This window comes from Anas platyrhynchos, chromosome 1, assembly GCF_047663525.1.
Source record: "Anas platyrhynchos isolate ZD024472 breed Pekin duck chromosome 1, IASCAAS_PekinDuck_T2T, whole genome shotgun sequence".
Lineage (NCBI taxonomy): Eukaryota > Metazoa > Chordata > Aves > Anseriformes > Anatidae > Anas > Anas platyrhynchos.
In genome coordinates, this window is record NC_092587.1 from 134,960,996 (window position 1) to 134,980,971 (window position 19,976).

The 19,976-nt window shown below is 38.1% G+C and overlaps 1 long non-coding RNA gene across 2 annotated transcripts; it reads left to right on the plus strand.

The window, feature by feature from the left end:
* The first annotated feature begins 11,280 nt into the window (after positions 1-11,280).
* Positions 11,281-16,341, plus strand: LOC119715612 (uncharacterized). Of its 2 annotated transcripts, none has more exons than XR_005262859.2 (3): positions 11,281-11,325; positions 15,369-15,421; positions 15,590-16,341. It is a non-coding gene; the product is annotated as an uncharacterized lncRNA (long non-coding RNA). The 2 variants fall into 2 exon arrangements; XR_005262860.2 differs by having other exon boundaries at positions 11,289-11,325; positions 15,369-15,467.
* Positions 16,342-19,976: the final 3,635 nt, after the last annotated feature.

The following is a 19,976-nucleotide window of genomic DNA, read 5'->3' on the forward strand; positions in this document are numbered from 1 at the left end:
ATACATTTTTTTATGAATAACGACAGCTAAAGGGCTTAACCAGAAGGACTAGCCTTGGCATCTCACCACACTAGATGGGCGAAAATTCATGAAAAAAATGTTAAAGGAGAAACTAAGGAATGATCAAACAAAAACTGTAACAAGAGTGTAGTCAGAGCTACAGACTCTGCTAAGGCAGTCTTCTAATATAGATGGTCAGGCAGAATGTGAGAGGACAGCCTCAGGATAATGTCACAGAAGCTGAAGTTCAGGGAATAATTATATTCAGTAAATACAGCTTCTTCTATGTCTGCATATAACAAGAAACTACAACTTCCTGTTAAGAAACTGCTTTGCTACACAAAGAAACAGTGCAATGGAGTTCTAGAAGCTACTTATCAGTCTTTAAGGAGCTGATTACTAATATTTTCTACACATAGAGGTTCAGTGTCACACCTTCCTTTGCATTCCTGGGCACATTTCAAAGCTAGTAATCTTATATCCATTTCTATTCCTAAATTTCAGAGTTACATCAGAGTCATGATCTCTAGTTTGTGAACAGGTACCTTACAGCTTCTCCTAGCTGCTGCCCTGTTTACCTGTGTCCTGTCCAAAGTAAAAGAAAACAGGAATAATAAAAATGATTAGATCACTCTATCATTAGGATGTAATTTCCTTTGAAATTTCATTGTCGTGTTTTCCACTTGAACTTTCATTGGCTGATGGCTCTGAATCAGGTCTCCATAAAATAATTGAAGTTCTATTCACATTTCTTTCATCATTGCCTTTGAAAGAACTCCATCTGTACAAACTTTCAGAGGTAAAAAAAATTAATTATGAAGGACTTACACAGTAGCCAACATGGATCTAAAGAGTGTAATAAAATGTAAGAGGAATAGTTTTTGTCTATGTTTATTTTTCTGTTCCCCAGATAATTTGTCATTTTTGCATGCAAAATACATAGAAATTAAAATAATAAGTAAATAAATAAATAAATAAGTTTACAGTGTGGAAATATGAAGGGATCAAATAACACGCAAATATGCAGAAATGTCATTTAAACACATTTGGGAATGACATCATGCAATTCAGTATTTGGCAGGGCAATATAGCAAAAAAGAAAAGTGTTGTTTCCTTTCAGCTATATTTGTTTGAAATAATACTTAAAAAACAATGATAAAACGCTTCCTAGTAGAAGCCTGGTATTTTACTATATAAATGTAAGAAACAGCAAGACACCAAAATATCATCTATCATTAATAGGATATATTTTTTCATATGAAAATGCTTTTGAAGCCACTAAACCATTTCCCTTGGGCAATTCAGTATATATGTATATGCCTGTTTAATTCTTGATCCAATGTTCTATGACTGTAAGCCAGCATAAAATGTAAGAGAAAATAAAGCTGTTTCAGATCTTAACCATTTATGCATGTATCAGAAATATATCTATCTATAAAGTGACCAAGTAGAAGTAACAATTTGAGCTATAGATACACAAAGCAACCCTTTTTGCTACGTTTACTATATATGCTAATACATATATTTATGTAATATTTTTTATTTTTATATTTTATTATTTATTTTATTATTATTGTTATTTATTTATTTATTTATTATATTTTTTTAATATTTATTTTTGCAGAATTTCTGCAGAATGAAACTGCAGTCTGGTGATTTTAATTTAGATCTCCACGTTGCTACTTGAGATTTTGCACACAGCATGGATTAACTTGAGAAATACACAAAACAAACAGGTCTCTAGTGGATAACTTCAAATTTTTAGAGTACTTGAAGAACAAAAATGTTAATTTAGTTTTCTTCTTCCAGAAAGAGTTTCTTATGTACCTCTACATGCTCGATATTCAAGAAGTTTACATACTACCATTCCAGTAGTATTCTCGATATCTGCCATTATATCTATGCTTCAGACATGAATTCTGTCTGAGACAGAGGACAATCATTTATCAATATGGATTTTCTTCTTTCTCTTTGTTTTTTAACCTTTTTTTTTATTATTATTATTATTCTATGTGCAGCAGCACCACTTGCTGTCCAGAATATTAAATACCTTTCAAAAATATATTTATTTTTTTTCTCTGCTTTAGCATCCTGTAAGCTTATATTCAAGTGTGGTGAGAGATCCTGTCAAAAGAATAATAATAAAAATAAACAGACTCTGGATTTCAGTTAAAAGCATATTTTCAAAAATGTTTCATATACTGTAAAATAACTTTGATGAGTAAAAAGTCATAGTGTTTGCAAGATGCAGCAAAACAGGTATAACCTTGAAGCTCCTTAGCCCTCAATTATTCTTTATCTCCATAAAAGCAACTTAGTAGTCATATTCTTACTTTTTGACAAAAACAAAAAGCAAAAAATGAAAACAACAACAAAAAAAAAACACTTATCCAAAAACCTTGGAATTATATAAGACGTTGCAATTTGACATTTTTTTCCAATACTAGGTCAAAGAATTTGTAAATGGCTAGACCACAGATCTAAAGTGTATCTGTCAAAAAGACAATTATTTCTACAGGTATAAATTTTCACATTTCACAGTCCAACCCACATTTTAGCCCAACAACTAATTACAGCCAATGATACTTCTATTCTGTGACAAGGGATCTTTTTACTTTGGTATGAAAATAAAACCCTTGAAATTTAGGGGAATAGAATGTGTTTTGTTGTTATTGCTTTGTTTGTGTAGTGTTTTTGTTTTTGTTTGTGTAGTGGTTTTATAGTGCTGGGCAGCTAAACACCACAACTGATCTCTCACTCCCCCTCCTTAGATGAGGAGGGAAAGAAGTAAAGCAATGAACAACTCATGGGTTGAGATAAGTATAACTTAATTAAAGGGAAATAATAATAATAATCATTAAAGAAAGATTATTATGAAATAAACAATTTACCTAGAGGGAAAAAAAAATGAAAGGGGGAAAGAGAGGAGGAAAGGGAAAAAAAAGGGGGAGGAAAGCAAACAAATAAAACAAATGAAGGCTATGTGGAAGTGCAGAGGAAGGAAATTACTCTCTACTTCCCACAAATGAGTGATGATTGACCACTTCCTTGAAGCAGGGCCTCAACGCACGTAACCGATGTTCGGGAGGAGGACCAATGTTTTCCCAACGAGAGCCACGTCCTTGAAGCAAGGCCTCAACACACACAGCCGGTGTTGAGAGGAGGACCGACGTCTTCTCAATGAGAGCCCACCCCTCCCTTCTTCTTCCTGTTTCCACCTTTTATTGCTGAGTGTGACATCACATGGTATGGAATATCCCTTTGGTTGGTATAGTCAGCTGCCCTGGTGATGTTTCTCTTCTCACTTTTTGCCTACCCCCTAGGAGGGTTAGAGAGAGTCCAGACGTTGTGTCAGCACTGCTCAGCAGTAGACACAAAACTGGTGTGATACCAGTGCTGTTCCAACTACAAGTGCAGGGCACTGCACTGTATGGGCTGCTGCAGGGAAAGTTAACATTCCAGCCAGACCCAGTACAGATTGTTGTTTTTTTGGTTGGTTAGTGGTTCTTCTTGTAGATTTTTTTCTTTCTTTTTGGGGGGTATGAGGAGTTTTTAGTGTCTTAGGGTTCTGTGGGCAGGAAAGAGAGTTTGATGTTGACTTTTTTTTTTTTTCCCAGATGTATCACTTTTTCTAATAAAATATTTTTTTTTCCCCTTCAAACCTGTCCTGTTTACATAATTTTATCTTATGAAATGACATTACTATTCACATTAAATTAATATCCCACAGCTGTATTTATTATGCCACTGCTTCTGTTCATACCTCTATTGGTATAATTAGTACTTTTTGCCAGTCCATTGCTCTAAGTTCACTGTTAGCTATACTTTTGCAGTCACCCTGCAGGTATGATTTCTGCACCTTCCTTCCCGTGCATTTTATCAGTAGTGATTTATATTTATCGATGTCATCAATGGAAATGTTGAAAAGAACCATGCCCAATACTAATTTCTACATAATACCATATGCAAGAAAATTCAGTAATAACTCACCTGTCTATTAGCCAGTTTGTGATCTACTTGTTGTATGATTCAATGCTTTCATTAGAGTGTCATATGGTATTAAGTCAAATACTTTATGAAATTTCAGCTCTATTTACCAAATCCATAATCTTATCAAGGCTGACAGTAAAATCTGATTTGCTTGACAAGATTTATATTCCAGTAAATCATGTTGACTACCAATAATTATATTTTCACCATTTAATTCATTATGATTTAAATCCTGTATCAGTTTATCTCCAATATTGTCCAAGACTTATTCCAAGACTGTTTCAGACAACTCCCAGAGCTCTTGTATGGAATTGGTCCAGACTTGCTGGTTTAAATTCATATATAAGCTATGTCTTTACACTCAAAGTTTGCTAACAATGCTCAGTGAAAAAGAACACAAAGTAATTTTTTTGAAAAAAGCAGTGGAATAAGTTGTTCATTGCTGCTTCCAGAGGAGTTTTCTTCTACGCACCAGCTGCTAAGTAATATAGACTACAATCAGATTTCAGGACTGCTGTAATTCAAAAGATGGTCAGAGAATTTGAGTCACATGAAGCATTTCATGACACAGTCATTTACTATTGTCCAAAAATTGTAGCTTTTGTAAATTACCTTTTCCTTGGGAACGAAGATGGGGGAGTCGTAGGTCACAATCAATATTCTTTGGAACATCTTGCATATATTAAGCTATTATTACCAATAGAATCCATCTTTTATAACGAATCATAATCATTTATGTACAAGTCTAATTCATTCAGTAGAAAAAATAGTAAAAAAAAAAAAAAAATCTGAATCTTTGAACCTGTCAGAACCATCTGTAACACTCTCAAAGTCTTGCCACAGATCTACATTGGCTTCCATGGGCAACAGCTGCTCCAATGAAATGCAATGTTGTTCTAACCCATTCTGTTACAATGAGTAAAGCTAAGGAAACTTTTTTTTCCATCAATATCAGAAGGTGTCCTCTGAATAGGACACACCACGAATGATTCATCAGCAGAAAATCATGCACCCTAAACAGAAGAAGGATGACAGCAACTTGATGGTTTACCATGTATTTTATGTTTTCCTTTCTGTTGACCAGAAAAACAAGCTATAATTATAGATGTGTATAGATATGATATAGATATTCCAAGCCTCTACTCAAAAAGAAAATTTTCTCAATATTTTAATGATTCACCTAAGTCTCAAAACACCATTACAATTACAATTCAGATACTAAGCTTCAACACCATCCTCCTATTTTTCTATGAAGAACTTGCACTGAGATCTTCTTCCATGGGTTTATGGAAGGCAGATCCTGCTTGACGAACCTGATCTCCTTCTATGACAAAGTGACGTGCTGGGTGGACGAGGGAAAGGCTGTGGATGTGGTCTACCTTGACTTTAGCAAGGCATTTGACACCGTCTCCCACAGCCTTCTCCTCAAGAAACTGGCTGCTCTTGGCTTGCACTGGCGCACGCTTCGTTGGGTTAGAAACTGGATGGATAGCCGGGCCCAAAGAGTCGTGGTGAATGGAGTCAAGTCCAGCTGGAGGCTGGTCACTAGTGGCGTTCCCCAGGGCTCGGTGCTGGGGCCGGTCCTCTTTAATATCTTCATCAATGATCTGGACGAGGGCATTGAGTGCACCCTCAGTAAGTTTGCAGATGACACCAAGCTAGGTGCGTGTGTCGATCTGCTCGATGGTAGGAAAGCTCTGCAGGAGGATCTGGATAGGCTGCACCGATGGGCTGAGGTCAACTGCATGAAATTCAGCAAGGCCAAGTGCCGGGTCCTCCACCTGGGATACAATAACCCCAAGTAGAGCTACAGGCTGGGAGAGGAGTGGTTGGAAAGCTGCCTGACAGAGAAAGACCTGGGAGTATTGGTTGATAGTTGGCTGAATATGAGCCAGCAGTGTGCTCAGGTGGCCAAGAAGGCCAACAGCATCCTGGCTTGCATAAGAAACAGTGTGGGCAGAAGGGCTAGGGAGGTGATTGTCCTCCTGTACTCGGCTCTGGTGAGGCCGCACCTCGAGTACTGTGTTCAGTTTTGGGCCCCTCGCTACAAGAAGGACATCGAGGTGCTTGAGCGGGTCCAGAGAAGGGCGACGAAGCTGGTGAGGGGCCTGGAGAACAAGTCCTACGAGGAGCAGCTGAAGGAGCTGGGCTTGTTCAGCCTGGAGAAAAGGAGGCTCAGGGGCAACCTTATCACTCTCTATAGGTACCTTAAAGGAGGCTGTAGCGAGGTGGGGGTTGGTCTATTCTCCCACGTGCCTGGTGACAGGACGAGGGGGAATGGGCTTAAGTTGCGCCAGGGGAGTTTTAGGTTAGATGTTAGGAAGAACTTCTTTACCGAAAGGGTTGTTAGACACTGGAACAGGCTGCCCAGGGAAGTGGTGGAGTCACCATCCCTGGAAGTCTTTAAAAGACGTTTAGATGTAGAGCTTAGGGATATGGTTTAGTAGGGACTGTTAGCGTTAGGTCAGAGGTTGGACTCAATGATCTTGAGGTCTCTTCCAACCTAGAAATTCTGTGATTCTGTGATTCTGTGAAAATCAAAAATATAAACTAAATATAAACCCTTTCTAAGATTTATGAAGGCTGGAATAAGTAAGATACTGAAGGAAAGGACCACCCCAGAAAAACTGCAGACAAAAAAAAAAAAAAAAAAAGTTCATTTATGTCAACCAAGGAGAACCACAAGGCAAAATGCTCTAAAACATACAAGTGATCTTGGCCAGACCACTTGGACATGTATATCTTGGACATGTACAGCTAATAAGTGTATAGGTGTAAAAATATGGATGGACAAAATCTAAGTGAGAAGTACTGGGACTGGGAAAAATCATCTGACTTGAAGATTTTGTAAATAAATATTAGTATGCCCTGCTCTAAGATCTCAAACTGCATTTCTACATTAATTTCCTATATTAATTAAATTGATATGAAAAGCTTTGATTCAAAGCCAGGATAAGGTGATATTGACCAGGACAAGATAATTTAATTGTCTTGCCTGTCATGCATGAATTCAAGAAGAATTTGGACAACACTCTCAAAGATATTATTTGTTTTTTGGGTGGTCCTTTGTGAGGCCAGGAGCTGGACTTGATCATCCTTGTGGGTCCTTCCAGCTCTGGATGAACTAGCTATTTGGAAGATAAGGAGAATAGACAATTAGAAAGGATAGTAGCAACTCGGACATACACTTTACAATGAGATTGTCAGGACTAGGAGGAACAAGCACTTAGTTTCTCTTCTCCCACTAGAAAGACATCCAGGACAGCACCTGGATGATTACTTGTTCCATTTAGGTTAATCTGCGAATAACTATATTAATGTGCCATGTCAATCTGCTACATCTTGTAAAGTTTTGTTCTGTGTGATACGTGTTCATTAGTAATAATTTTAGTGTTATTGCTTCTATTTTTGATGGTCATCTTAATCCTATAAAATAACCCTTGTGACACTCTTTACATAGATTATGCTTTTAAATGTCAGGTTACTGACTTTTGCCTTCTGTCTAGAACTCCTTTCTCAAGTTCTTAATTACTTTGACCAGTCACTGTGCACACATTGAAATGTCTTTACGTTTGCACACATTGTTGATGCCTTTCAGTCAGTACATGCACCAATTATGCATCTCGGACACTATACTGAATATCTTCATAGAATGGCTCATGTCCAGGATTGCCCCAGCCCAGGTGCAGCACTTCGTTAGGTTCACATGGGCCTGATTCTCAAGCTTTTCCAGGTCCCTTTAGCTGGCATCCTTTCCTTCTATTATACTGACTGTACCACTCAGCTTGGTGTCATCTGCAAACTTGCTGAGGGTAGACTCGATCCCACTGTCTATGTCTTTTATTAAGGTATTAAACAGTACCAGTCCCAATGATTCAACTGTTCTCATTGTGAATTATGCTTCATGTAACTGATGTGAGACCACAAATATCCTGTTGTGATTCATCTAGGATCAACTGTTTCAGTTACCCCAGCCCTCTATAACCTGATTGTAAGCAGTTAATCACATGTTCTTCTCAGCCCTAGGAAGCCCTGTAAGAAAATATCTTATATTAACTTTCTAATACAATTGGATCAGAGTTGCTGAGTTTCAGGGAAACAGTTTCTGTTTTCCCTGCATGTAAAACTAACACACCATTTTGAAAGTAAGCTTTAACTTCACAACAGCATTTGGCTTAAATGAGAAAGGAAAAAAAATAGTGCACTTGCAAGTATAATCTTTACACGTTCATAGTGTACCTTCATCAGCTGAAGGTTAAACATGATATCGGTAATATCTAGCATACAGGAATAATAGAAGGACAACAACATCAAAAAAACAGGCTGTTTCTGACTCACAAGATGGCAAATGGACTCCCAGCTAAGCTAAAATTTGCACTGAAGCTCATTCTATTTCTATCTTTCTTTATTAAATACTTCACTATCTTCAGCTTTTCCTCTTCATCTTTTGGGATTTCCCTGTGTAAGACCATTCCTGCTCTTCTTAAACATGGGTACATGAACGTATAACTGTCAGAAGGTTCAGAACTGAAACTGACAAAACGAGGTTTTGCAGAAGTTGTATATTCAGAAAATTAATTATTCCTCTGTGAACTCAGAAGAGCTACATAGGAATATACGTAAGTTGCCAAGTTACTACCAGACGGACCAAAGCCCAGGACTGTAACAAAATTATTATAGTATATGTGGACTTAGAACACTTCAGAAGAGCACTTGACACAGTGACATGGCACAGATATCAGTGCTTATACAGTCAAATATAGTCAAGCTCAGTGTGCATATTTTTGTGTATATAAATATGTATATATATACATAAAAGGAAGGAAGGGGGGAAATATTATCACTTGTGTTTTAAAGGGGAAATATTTTTAATGTATCTGTAAATATTCAGGTTCTTAAGTTTTTTTGTACTTTTGCTTAGATAGGTGAACACTGCATTTAGCAGCATTTTTGAATTTCTGCATAATTTATTTACTTATTGTCACGTTAAAGGGGTGTAGCTGATTAACCGTTACGGGCCCAGTTGGATTCAGAGTACTGAACCAGTCGGACATTCACCAAAACTGGGGGTCCGTTCGGACATTCACCAAAAACATAATAACCGCCTGGGGGTCCGCTCAGACATTCACCAAAAACGTATTAATCACCTGGGGGTCCGTTCAGACATTCACCAACAATGCATTAACCGTCTGGGGGTCTGGTTAGATTCAGAACACTGAACTATCACGGATAACCACCCGCACCCTAGTTGCATTAATGAGAGCTATCACAATGCAATCAAGTATGGTTTATTACAGCAACAGATAATCAGGTTCTTTTGGATTGCCGGTGATAGTGACTATCTGCAAAAGCAAGCTAGTATGCATGAAATACACAGGTGACACAGGTGTTACAGATGTTATACAGGTGTTATAGGTGTTATAGATGTTACAGGTGTTACAGATGTTATAGGTGTTATAGGTGTTACAGGTGTGCAGCCTAGAAATAAACGCGTTAAAAGGATCAAAGACTCTATAGAGATTTATAAGCAAATATTCAGATCTAACCCAAAGGCGTCCCAATGGGGGGGGAAGAGAGGCTCAGCCTGTCGACTGATCCCAGGAGTCAGGAGGTCCTAAGGATGTTGTATGTCCTCGGGATGGTATCTCCCCTGACGATGGTATCTCCCCTAACATCCCCTCTCTCTTGGGCCAATTTATATTATTTTCTATCTTTTAGGTGGAGCTTGAGTGGCTCTAGTCAAGCATATCTTAGTTATGATTGGTGTAAAGTTTTCCCGTCTCCGTTTAAAGTAATAGGCTCCGAGAAATTCAGGGCGCATGCTCAGTGAGGGGTGGTCGCACCTTGGAGGCGGGTAGCTTTTGGGATGGAGGTGTGTTTTGGTATTATAATGATATTATAATGAGCAAAAAGTACACTAGGGTACAGCATTTGTCAAAACATGACAGGTCTTTGGCTTAGGGTGGCAAAAAGTGCAGCTTTGTGCACAAGAACAATCGAGGCCCCACCTGATTACAGAGCCTAGCCGTGGTGTCTCCACTCCACTCTACGCTCCGTGGTGTTCCTTAGAACTAGCACACCAAGTTTCCCCAGCGCGATAGCATCTAAGGTTGGGAGCCTAGGGAATGCTCAGATAATGCAGTTATGCCCTACCCTGAAAGCCTCTTCAATGCTGTACCTTTTCCTTAAAAGTGTGAATGTTAGTTTTATTTTCCTAGTTACTTCAGGCATTTACACCACACTTATATTTGCAACCTGTCTCCTTTTCAAATTTTAATTTAAATACTACAGGCTGATATAGCTAGAACATATTTATATTCCGTGGGAAAAAAAAAATGTAAAAAGACTGTCAGAATTATATAAGAATCTCAGAAGTTTTGATCTTTTATCTGTATTAAACAAGAAAAGCCTTGCAAGATTTAAACTGGAAATTTCATTTCCAAATGAGCCTCCAAATTCAGAAAGTTCATGTTTAAGTCTGCTAGCTTGGAACTGTAATCAGAAAAAATTAGATGCCGGTGATGTTTCTTATTTTTCCAGTTCCTGAGCATAAGCATTGCAGTGTGCTAGCTCAGAATGATTCCTTTTGTACATGGTTAATTAAAAATAAATAAATTATTAAATATTGTCATATAAAAGTGGTTATTTCTTCAAGGAGTTACATGTGTCAAAGTTTCACAAGAACCAAAGACAGCATAGCTCATCAGAAAGCATTATGCCTAAACTAGTGAACCTCATTTAGTATGCCAAACAGCAGATTAGCAGAAACCTAAAGGATTTTTCAGCCAGCACACTACATCCTTTCGTGAGCAGCAGTGCTGCCTGAAAGCACACTGGATCTTCTGAACTGCATGTGTTTACCTTTTTATTTTTCGGTTATTTTCAGTGGTTGCCACAGAAAATTTTGTGTTCCTTCAGGGGAAAAATAATTTATTACTTCTATCTTCTATCCTTTGCATTTCCTTATGCTACTCTGGTATTATAGGAGAATGTCCTGGTTTTGGCTAGGATAGAGTTAATTTTCCTCCTAGAAGCTAGTATGGTGCTGTGTTTGGGATTCAGTGATATCACACTGATGTTTTAATAGTTGCAGAGCAGTGCTTACACTAAGCCAAGGACTTTTCAGCTTCTCACACTGCCCTGCCAACGGGCAGGCTGGGTATGCAGCAGGAGCTGAGTGGGGATAGGTGGGGATAGACCCAGGACAGCTGAACCCAACTGGCCACAGGGGTATTCAATACCATCTGATATCATGCTGAACAGTTAATATGGGGTGGCTAGCTGGGGTGGGGGGACCAACTGCTCAGTGACAGCCTGGGCATCAGTCAGCAGGTGGTAAGCAATTGCATTGTGCATCACTTGTTTTGTACACATTAGTAGTAGTAGTAGTATCATTATTATTATTAGTAGTAGTAGTAGTATTTCTCTTTCTTTTCTGTCCTAATAAACTGTCTTTATCTCAACCTGCAATCTTTCACTTTTTTTTTTTCCCCAGTTGTCTCCCCAACCCACTGAGGGGAGTGAGGAGTGGTGGTGGGGGAGTGAACGGCTGTGTGGTGCTTAGCTGCCAGCTGGGTTAAACCACAACAGGGATACAGATGAACAGGAATGACAGTAGCTAGGTCTTTCTTAACCCAGCTGTATTTTGAGGTCAGAAGGCCAATAGGAACTGTGGCAAATGACCCTATTAGCCGAACTATAGTGATCTTCTGATGGTCAAAATATGAATCGGTTTATACAGAATGCTAGTATAGAAGTTGTATACAGCTCTTTATTCAGCTAGCTGAATCATATCTATACAGCTCTGAATATAACAGTTAAATAAAAATGTAGTCACTTCATGTTGAAGTGCACTCTCATGTATAATATGGCAATTATTAAAGAGCTCTGAGATGAAAGTCTGGAATTCAAAACCCATTTATCTACCTGAAATTAAGAGATATTAATACTGACCAAGTTTTGTTAAAATGCCTATGCATAAATTAAAACTTAGCTTTTGCATTAATGATTTAATCATAGTTATGTGGGGTTTTTTGTTTGTTTGCGTTATGTTTTGTTTTGTTTTGTTTTAATAATGCTGCTGTATTTTAGGTGTTTGAGATTTCACTTTAAGTTGAAATGTTATATATCAATCTGAACAATGTTCTGTTCAAGCAAAGACTGAACAGTTTAAGAGTTCCATATCCTGCAGTAATCTCTCAGAAAAAGGCACTCAAACTCCTTTTAAAAGACACAGAAGTCAATAGACTCTTTAAAAAGTCAGTGAATTTTGGATCATGGCAAACAAATAAAATTTTTATCAGCTTAGTCACAACAGCTCTTTTAATTGATTAAGAATTCTCCTTGATATTCTGTCATGTGAACTGTGACCAAGTTTATATTTTCCATTGTGTCTTTCATGTGTGAAGTAACTGAGACTGTCAGGCCACAGTTTTTAAAGAGTCTAAAGGACACTTCTTTGTTCTGAGTGGTATTATGTATCTGTATCCTGCATCAAGCTTACTGTATTGCACAAAGTCTCAGGCATAGAAAATGTTTAGCTTTTTAGTTTTATATAGAATTTTCTGAGTTAGTCTAGCAAACTGCTTTCATAAAAGTCTGGTATTTTACTAATTTTCAAATTATGCTGCAGAGAAACTATATTATACTCTTTCTATCCTCATGCTCCTTGTCTTCATAAAAGTTGTTTTTTGTCAGAGGAATTAATTTATGTTACAGAAAATCTATAAAAAACTATACAAATATGTCTAATTTGCAAAGTCTTGAAAAACAGTATTTCCTGTGCTTGATAAAGGTTTTCCTAATCTCATTCATACATTTGAAAGGATTCATCTGCACTTTGCAGGTTTCACCTATGGCTTTTTTTTTGTTCTGATCTTAAAGATTTGGAATCCAGCATCAGACAAAGCAACTAAAAGTAATGTTACTACCATGTTTTCACAACAGGCATCATTCTGTGGAGGGACTCCACGTGGAGCAGGGGCAGAGAGTGACCGTGAAGGAGAGGTGGAGATGAAGCGTTAGGGACTGACCACAGCCCCCATTCTCCATTCCCCTGCACTGCTTGGGGGTAGGAGGTAGAAGAGGGTGGATGGAGGGGAAGGTGTTTTAAATTTATTTCCTTTCTTTCTCACTTCTTTAACTTGTTAGTAATAGGTAATAAATCTTACTATCTCCCTACGCTGAGTCTGTTTTGCCCATCACAATAACTGCTGAGCAATCTCCCCGTCCTTATCTCAACCCTTGAGCCCTTTACACTGTATTTCCCCACCCCCTGTCCTCTTTCAGGAGGGGGAATGAGAGAGCAGCCATGGTGGAATTCAGCTGCCCACCCACGTAAAACCACCACACTGAGACAGGTTTTTACAGTTTTCTTGAGGAAATATCATAAAGACAGATAAGCAATTAGGAGACACTGAATGAAAATAGATGAAAGCTAGGGTAATTTGAAAGAGAATAGAGTTAGACATAATGAAGAACAAAGAGCAAAGATGGCAGGAGAACTGGCAATAACAGAAGACAGGATTTAGCAGAAGACTTGTGAAAAACTAAAGAAATGCTGATAGATTGAAGAGGAATATAGAGATTAGTTTAAAACTAGAAGGCAGTGAGAAAAAATACATATCTGGAATTGATATCACATGGAACACCAGGAGAGAGAAAATGGATTTCTCTAGGAATAAGACTAGGAAAATGGGAATTACATCAGAAGTGGAGACTGGGTTAGGAATGATGAGTCAGTTTGGGGAAATTAGGACAGGTAGGACAAAGAACCAAGGACCAGGATAAAAAGTGCAAGGAACAGAAAGCAAGACTGATCATATGACAATAGTGATGTTGGAAGTTATAATGGTATTTGATGACATTCTTAGCAGATACTGAAGTCACAGCCACACAAAGTGGAAGGAAAAAATGGAATCATCTATGGAGCAAAAACTACATGGAAATTTCCAACAAGTGTATCATGTGATGATATGACACGATGAGTCCAGAACTGAATTAAATTAATTGATAGAGTTTCTCTCTGACATTATATAGGTTTGAATTAGATATTTAATAGGTTTGAAGACTGAAGTGACTACATTGACTAGATGATTGATATCATTTGCTTGAACATTGTTGCCTAGTGGCATCTGCAGCACGATATTGCATCCACAGTGGGCTGGTAGAAACAGAACCTCTGTGAGACCTGCTCTCACTCTGAAACAGCAGTTGAAGACCAGCAAAGATATGCTAGAGGCTGTTAAATGGAACCTGTCATCAATGTTTTATTTTGTACTCTATTGGACACCCAGTTTTACTAAGGCAAGAAATTAATGTGCAAAGTTAATTAAAATTAATTTATATTTTGGAAAAAAAAGAAAAAGAAAAAAAAAAGAACTGTATACTGCTCTATCATTTTATAATAAAAACTAATTCTGTTGAGTAATTAGTTGTACTAGTTGTGGGCACTAAAGGAAAATGTGTTAAGCAAAGGGTTAATTTTATACAGTTAACAGGTTTTAATGGTCATCAGTAACTTATACCTGAGTAACTTACACATGGAGTGATTAGGAAGAACCAGGAATGTGAACATCTGCTCATTAGTGAGCACTGTTCTTTCTGGGCCATGAATAAGGTGTGTAAATGTGATTATGCAATTAAGATAGGGATGCAATAAAGAGACCTAAATGCAGACTGCACAGACAACTTGCTTTCTGGCATTTATTATTTCTGAGTTTCTTGTGTTTTATAATTTTGTGAAAAGTAATGGGTTCTGATTTTTTCCTTAATTATTTTACATAATTGTATGTATATTAAGCTTCCTTCAGTGACTACAATAAGAAAAGTAACAAGAATTCATCTTCAACCAAAATGGAATAGAGAACGGCACTATGTGAAATTCATCTAATAAAGGTGGCTACTTGTATAACAAAGAAATATACTGTACTCCTCTATCACAATATATTGAGCTTGGGTTAGCCATTCCTTACCAAATCAGCAGAAGAATCTTGCTTATTTAGTTTTATTTTCAATTGATAAAATATACTTATGGGCTTTAAGCACTATTACAAATAAATACATAATTGAGGAAAAAAAAAAAAAAAAAAGCAAAGAAGATTCAAAAGGTAGCTCTCTGCCAAAAATAAGAAAGGAACAAGGAACAGTGAAGACGTACTTCATCTAAAAAGATGCTTCAAGACCATCGAGCAGAGAGATGCACATTGACTGCTAAAATACTCAAACTTAAGAAAGAGAAGTGCTGTAGCTATATCCTATCTAATGTGGCATAACAATGCTGGTTTAACCAAGCAAACAATCAAAGGCTCTCATTTGAAAATGTGCAGATACTTCAAAAGTTAGATTATTAAAGATATCATACATTTATTTTTTTTCAGTTGACTTTGATCAGGATCTGGCTAACAATTTTTGCAGTTGTATGAAGGCTAAGGTGAGCAAGTAAAGAATGTGCTTAAAGTTTTCAAGTGGTAATAATGGTAAGTGAACATGGGTTTACAGAATTGTTTTTGAGGCTCAGGAGTTCACAAAGATGAAAAAGTCAAGAAAATATGAAACAGAGTTAATTTACATAAAGAATTTCTCATCCTTTTTATTCCAGGCTTGACTTTGGTTGAACTTACATCTGGCTGTAAAAGAACACAGGAAACAAAATGTGTCATCAGTTTCCCACTGCTTGTTGGCATCGTGATTAAATGTTGGCATCATGGCATCATCATTTGCAGAAGCTAGATTTTAAATGAGCATAGCAGGTCAAACATTCTTCTCAGGGAAAGACAAGGTTCATTTGGGTACAAGAAAATTATATTTGTTCTAATACAAGAAAAAAAGTCATACATCTTCAGTCAAAATTACAGTGCGTTTAGAGGAGGTCATCTGGGGAGCGGTGACTGAACAGAGCATGATGGATAATTCCTCACACACAAGCATGAGCATGAAAGAGTAGTGAAAAATTGAGACTACCTACTTTGAGTTTCTGATGATACTGCCAACACAATGGAAAATCTGAGCCTTTGTCTTATTTTAACACTCTTATAAAATTGAGTTCACCTGGGGAGAACTCTAAAAAGACAGAAGAAACTACTGTTGGAGAGTACTCATGAAGAAAAATCCCAGTAATTTTCCCATTTAATAAGTTCAAAGTATTTATTTTCTCACCATATTTGCTGTTAAACTCATCTCTCTAAACATTCATAAATATATAAATATCTTTCTAAGTGCTTTTAAAAATTCATACTATGAGCTATGATACTTTACTCTTTATTAAAAGAATCAAAATCTTATAATTCAGGCAGGTGCCAGGATCAAAACAACAATGATAAGATCACCTGTTGGAAATAAGATGAGAAGCAAGCAGGAGACAATGTCAGTTCAGGAATCTGTCCTTGTCTTTTTCAACAATTAATGTATTTTTTTGAGACAACTTTTTTTTTTTTTTTTTTTTTTTTGGGGGGGGGGTGGGAGGGAGCTGTTTGTTTGCTTGCTTGTTTGTTTTCAGACAAGCTAAGTTCTTTCCATTTAAGCTATTTATTTATTTTAAGCCAGTCCCTTACTCTGTGGTAGGCTTACAGGAAACATAGGAAAAAAGTTGAACATTGGAATGCACATGACAAAAATCTCAAACTTTAAAAAGTTACAAAAGCTTTAGTAACCAGAAAATGCAATTTCCATTATATATTACTCTTCCTATCAAAATATTGCACTTAGTTTTTTTGTCACATTACATGTGACAAAGCAAAAGATCTTAGCATGCTATAACACTTCAAATAGTTTTTGTTTTTAGCTCTGCAATACTCATCATGTGGACTATCAGAGATAGTCTTCCCCCAGAAGAATCACAGAATTGTCTAGGTTGGGAGAGACCTCAAGATCATCGAGTCCAACCTCTGACCTAACACTAACAAGTCCTCCACAAGTTCAACATCTAAACATCTTTTAAAGACCTCCAGGGATGGTAACTCCACCACCTCACTGGACAGCCCATTCCAATGCCTAACAACCCTTTCGGTAAAGAAGTTCTTCCTAATATCCAACCTAAAACTCCCCTGGTGCAACTTTAGCCCACTCCCCTCGTCCTGTGGACGTGGGAGAATAGACCAACCCCCACCTCGCTACAGCCTCTTTTAATGTACCTATAGAGAGTGATAACATCACCCCTGAGCCTCATTTTCTCCAGGCTGAACAATCCCAGCTCCCTCGGCCACTCCTTGTAAGACTTGTTCTCCAGACCCCTCACCAGCTTCATTGCCCTTCTCTGAACTCACTCGAGCACCTTGATGTCCTTCTTGTAGCAAGGAGCCCAAAACTGAACACAGTACTCGAGGTGCGGCCTCAGCAGAGCTGAGCACAGGGGGACAATCACTTCCCTAGCCCTGCTGGCCACACTACAAGCCAGGATGCTGTTGGCCTTCTTGGCCACCTGAGCACACTGCTGGCTCATATTCAGCCAACTATACACCAATACTCCCAGGTCCTTCTCTGTCAGGCAGCTTTCCAACCACTCATCTCCCAGCCTGTAGCTCTGCTTGGGGTTGTTGCACCCCAGGTGCAGGACCTGGCACTTGGCCTTGTTGAACTTAATACAGTTAAATGAAGAACATTATTAATGTCTCCCAATCCTGCCCATCTATTTTCTTCGTGAGATTTTTATTTATTTTTTTTCAGGGTAAGTTTCCTTCCTCTTATGGATCCAATCTTTTGAGATGGCATAGAAGAGGAATCAAGGATCAGGTTGTAGGCAAGAAGGGGTAGAAAAAATGACAGTGAGGCTGGCCGCAGATAGAGATCAAGCTGGATTAAATAGAAACATAGAATGATAGAAACACAGAAACATAGAAACATAGAATGGTTTTGGTTTGAAGGGATCTTAAAGACTATATAATTCCAAGCGTTCTGCCATGGGCAGGGACCTGTTCTACTAAATGAGGTTAGTCAAATCCCCATCCAACCGGGACTTGAACACTTCCAGGGATGGGGAATCCACAGCTTCTCTGGGCAACCTATTTCATTACCTCTCCATCCTCAGAGTAAAGAATTTCTTCCTCCTATCTAATCTAAATCTATCATCTTTTAGTTTGAAACCATTACTTCTTGTCTTATAACTACACTCCCTGACAAAGAGTCCCCTCCCCAACTTTCTTGTCATCCCCCTTTAGGTACTAGCAGACTGCTATATGGTCTGCCCCAAATCCTTCTCTTCTCCATACTGAACAACCCCAATGCTCTCAGACTGTCTTCATAGGAGAGGTGCTCCAGCCCTCTGATCACCTTTGTGGCCCTCCTCTGGACTTGTTATAATAGGTTCATATCCTTCTTGTGCTGGGGGCTCCAGAGCTACTCCAGGTGGGATCTCAGAAGAGCAGAACAGAGAGGGAGGATCACTTCTCTTCAGTTGCTGGACACTTTTGATAGCCTAGAATATAGTTGGTTTTCTGGGCTGCAAGCACACATTGACAGCTCATGTTGAGCTTCTCATTAACCAACACCCTCAGGTCCTTCTCCTCAGGGCTGCTCTCAATCCATTCTCCAAACAGCCTGTGTTTTTGCTTGGCATTGCCCCAGCTCAGGTGCAGAACCTTGCACTTGGCATTGTTGAACCTCATGAGTTCCTGTCAAAGTCCCTCTGAATGGGATCCCTTCACTCTCGTGTGTCAACTGCACTACACAGCTTCATGTCATCAGCAAAATTGCTAAGGGTGCCCTTGATCCCACTGTCTATGTCACTAATAAAGATGTTAAACAGTGTCGGTCCCAGTACTGGCCCCTGAGTTGTTACTGATTTCCACTTGGACACTGAGCCATTCACCACAACACTCTGAGTGTGATGATCCTGGTAATTCCTTACCCACTGAGTAGTCCATCCATCAAATCCACATCTCTCCTATTTAGGATGATATCATGGGGGACAGTGTAAAATGTTTTGCACAAGTTCAGGTAGATGATGCCAATTGCTCTTCCTCTATCTACCAATGCCAAGTAACCACAAAACCTGCAAATTGGTTTAAGGATTAACCTGGGGCTGCCCAGAAACACCATGATAAAGTAAATACATCTACTTGCAGTATAAATATTAAATCAGTTTTATGTTAGAAATTGCACAGCAGGAGATGAGCTCTCTCCTGGGAAAGTATTCTGGTATTGAACTTTGAATGAGGTTCCCAGATGCAGCTGCAATGAGACCTTCCCATTCCTCCAACTCAGTAGCTGAATCTTGTGAACAGCTAGACTCAAGAGTCAAGCCATCTCTTAATATTTCTTAACATTTTGAAAACTAAGAGAATTTCAGTCTTCAGACTTTTTTATTTCTACTATGTTTATAAGGTTATATACTCCTGTATTACTCTTGTATTACTTTCAGGTAGCTACATCATTATGGATATTTCTTAGTATTCATTGACTAGTATTTTCAGTAAAATTATTTTAAAGTCAATTCTCTGGAACACTTTGATTGCTCTGGATTGAGACCTTGGCTTCCTTTTGTACTCAGCTCATACTTTGGGGTCTACATGGGTTTCTTATTTTAATGCACCTCTATGCATTATATAAAGACTTAAGCCTTTAATGCTATAAATGTAATCAAAGGGTGCATTCCCATAAGAACATCATTAGGAATTAAATCATCTGTTATTTTTCTTCTTATGGTGATCAACGCATTAACTCTAAATTTCAGTCCCCATTTTTACAAGAACTGTTGTGAAGACAAAATCAGTTCTCTAAAAACCACTGAGAAGGAAGAGTCAAAAATTAACCTTTCTGCCCAATTCCTTCTTTGCATGAATACACTGGAGATGGGTCTGTACACTTCCAAAAAAAGAATTCCTTGCTTGCACAATTTCAGATGACTTAAATGGTAAAATTTATCTATTGCTTTCTTCTCTCCAGTAACTTTAATTTGCAAAAGAGTGGACCTTGTCTGTAGTTTGGTTACAACCCATTGCATTTGTGACACAGACTATGTACAGGATTTGCATAGGCTAATTGCATTCCCA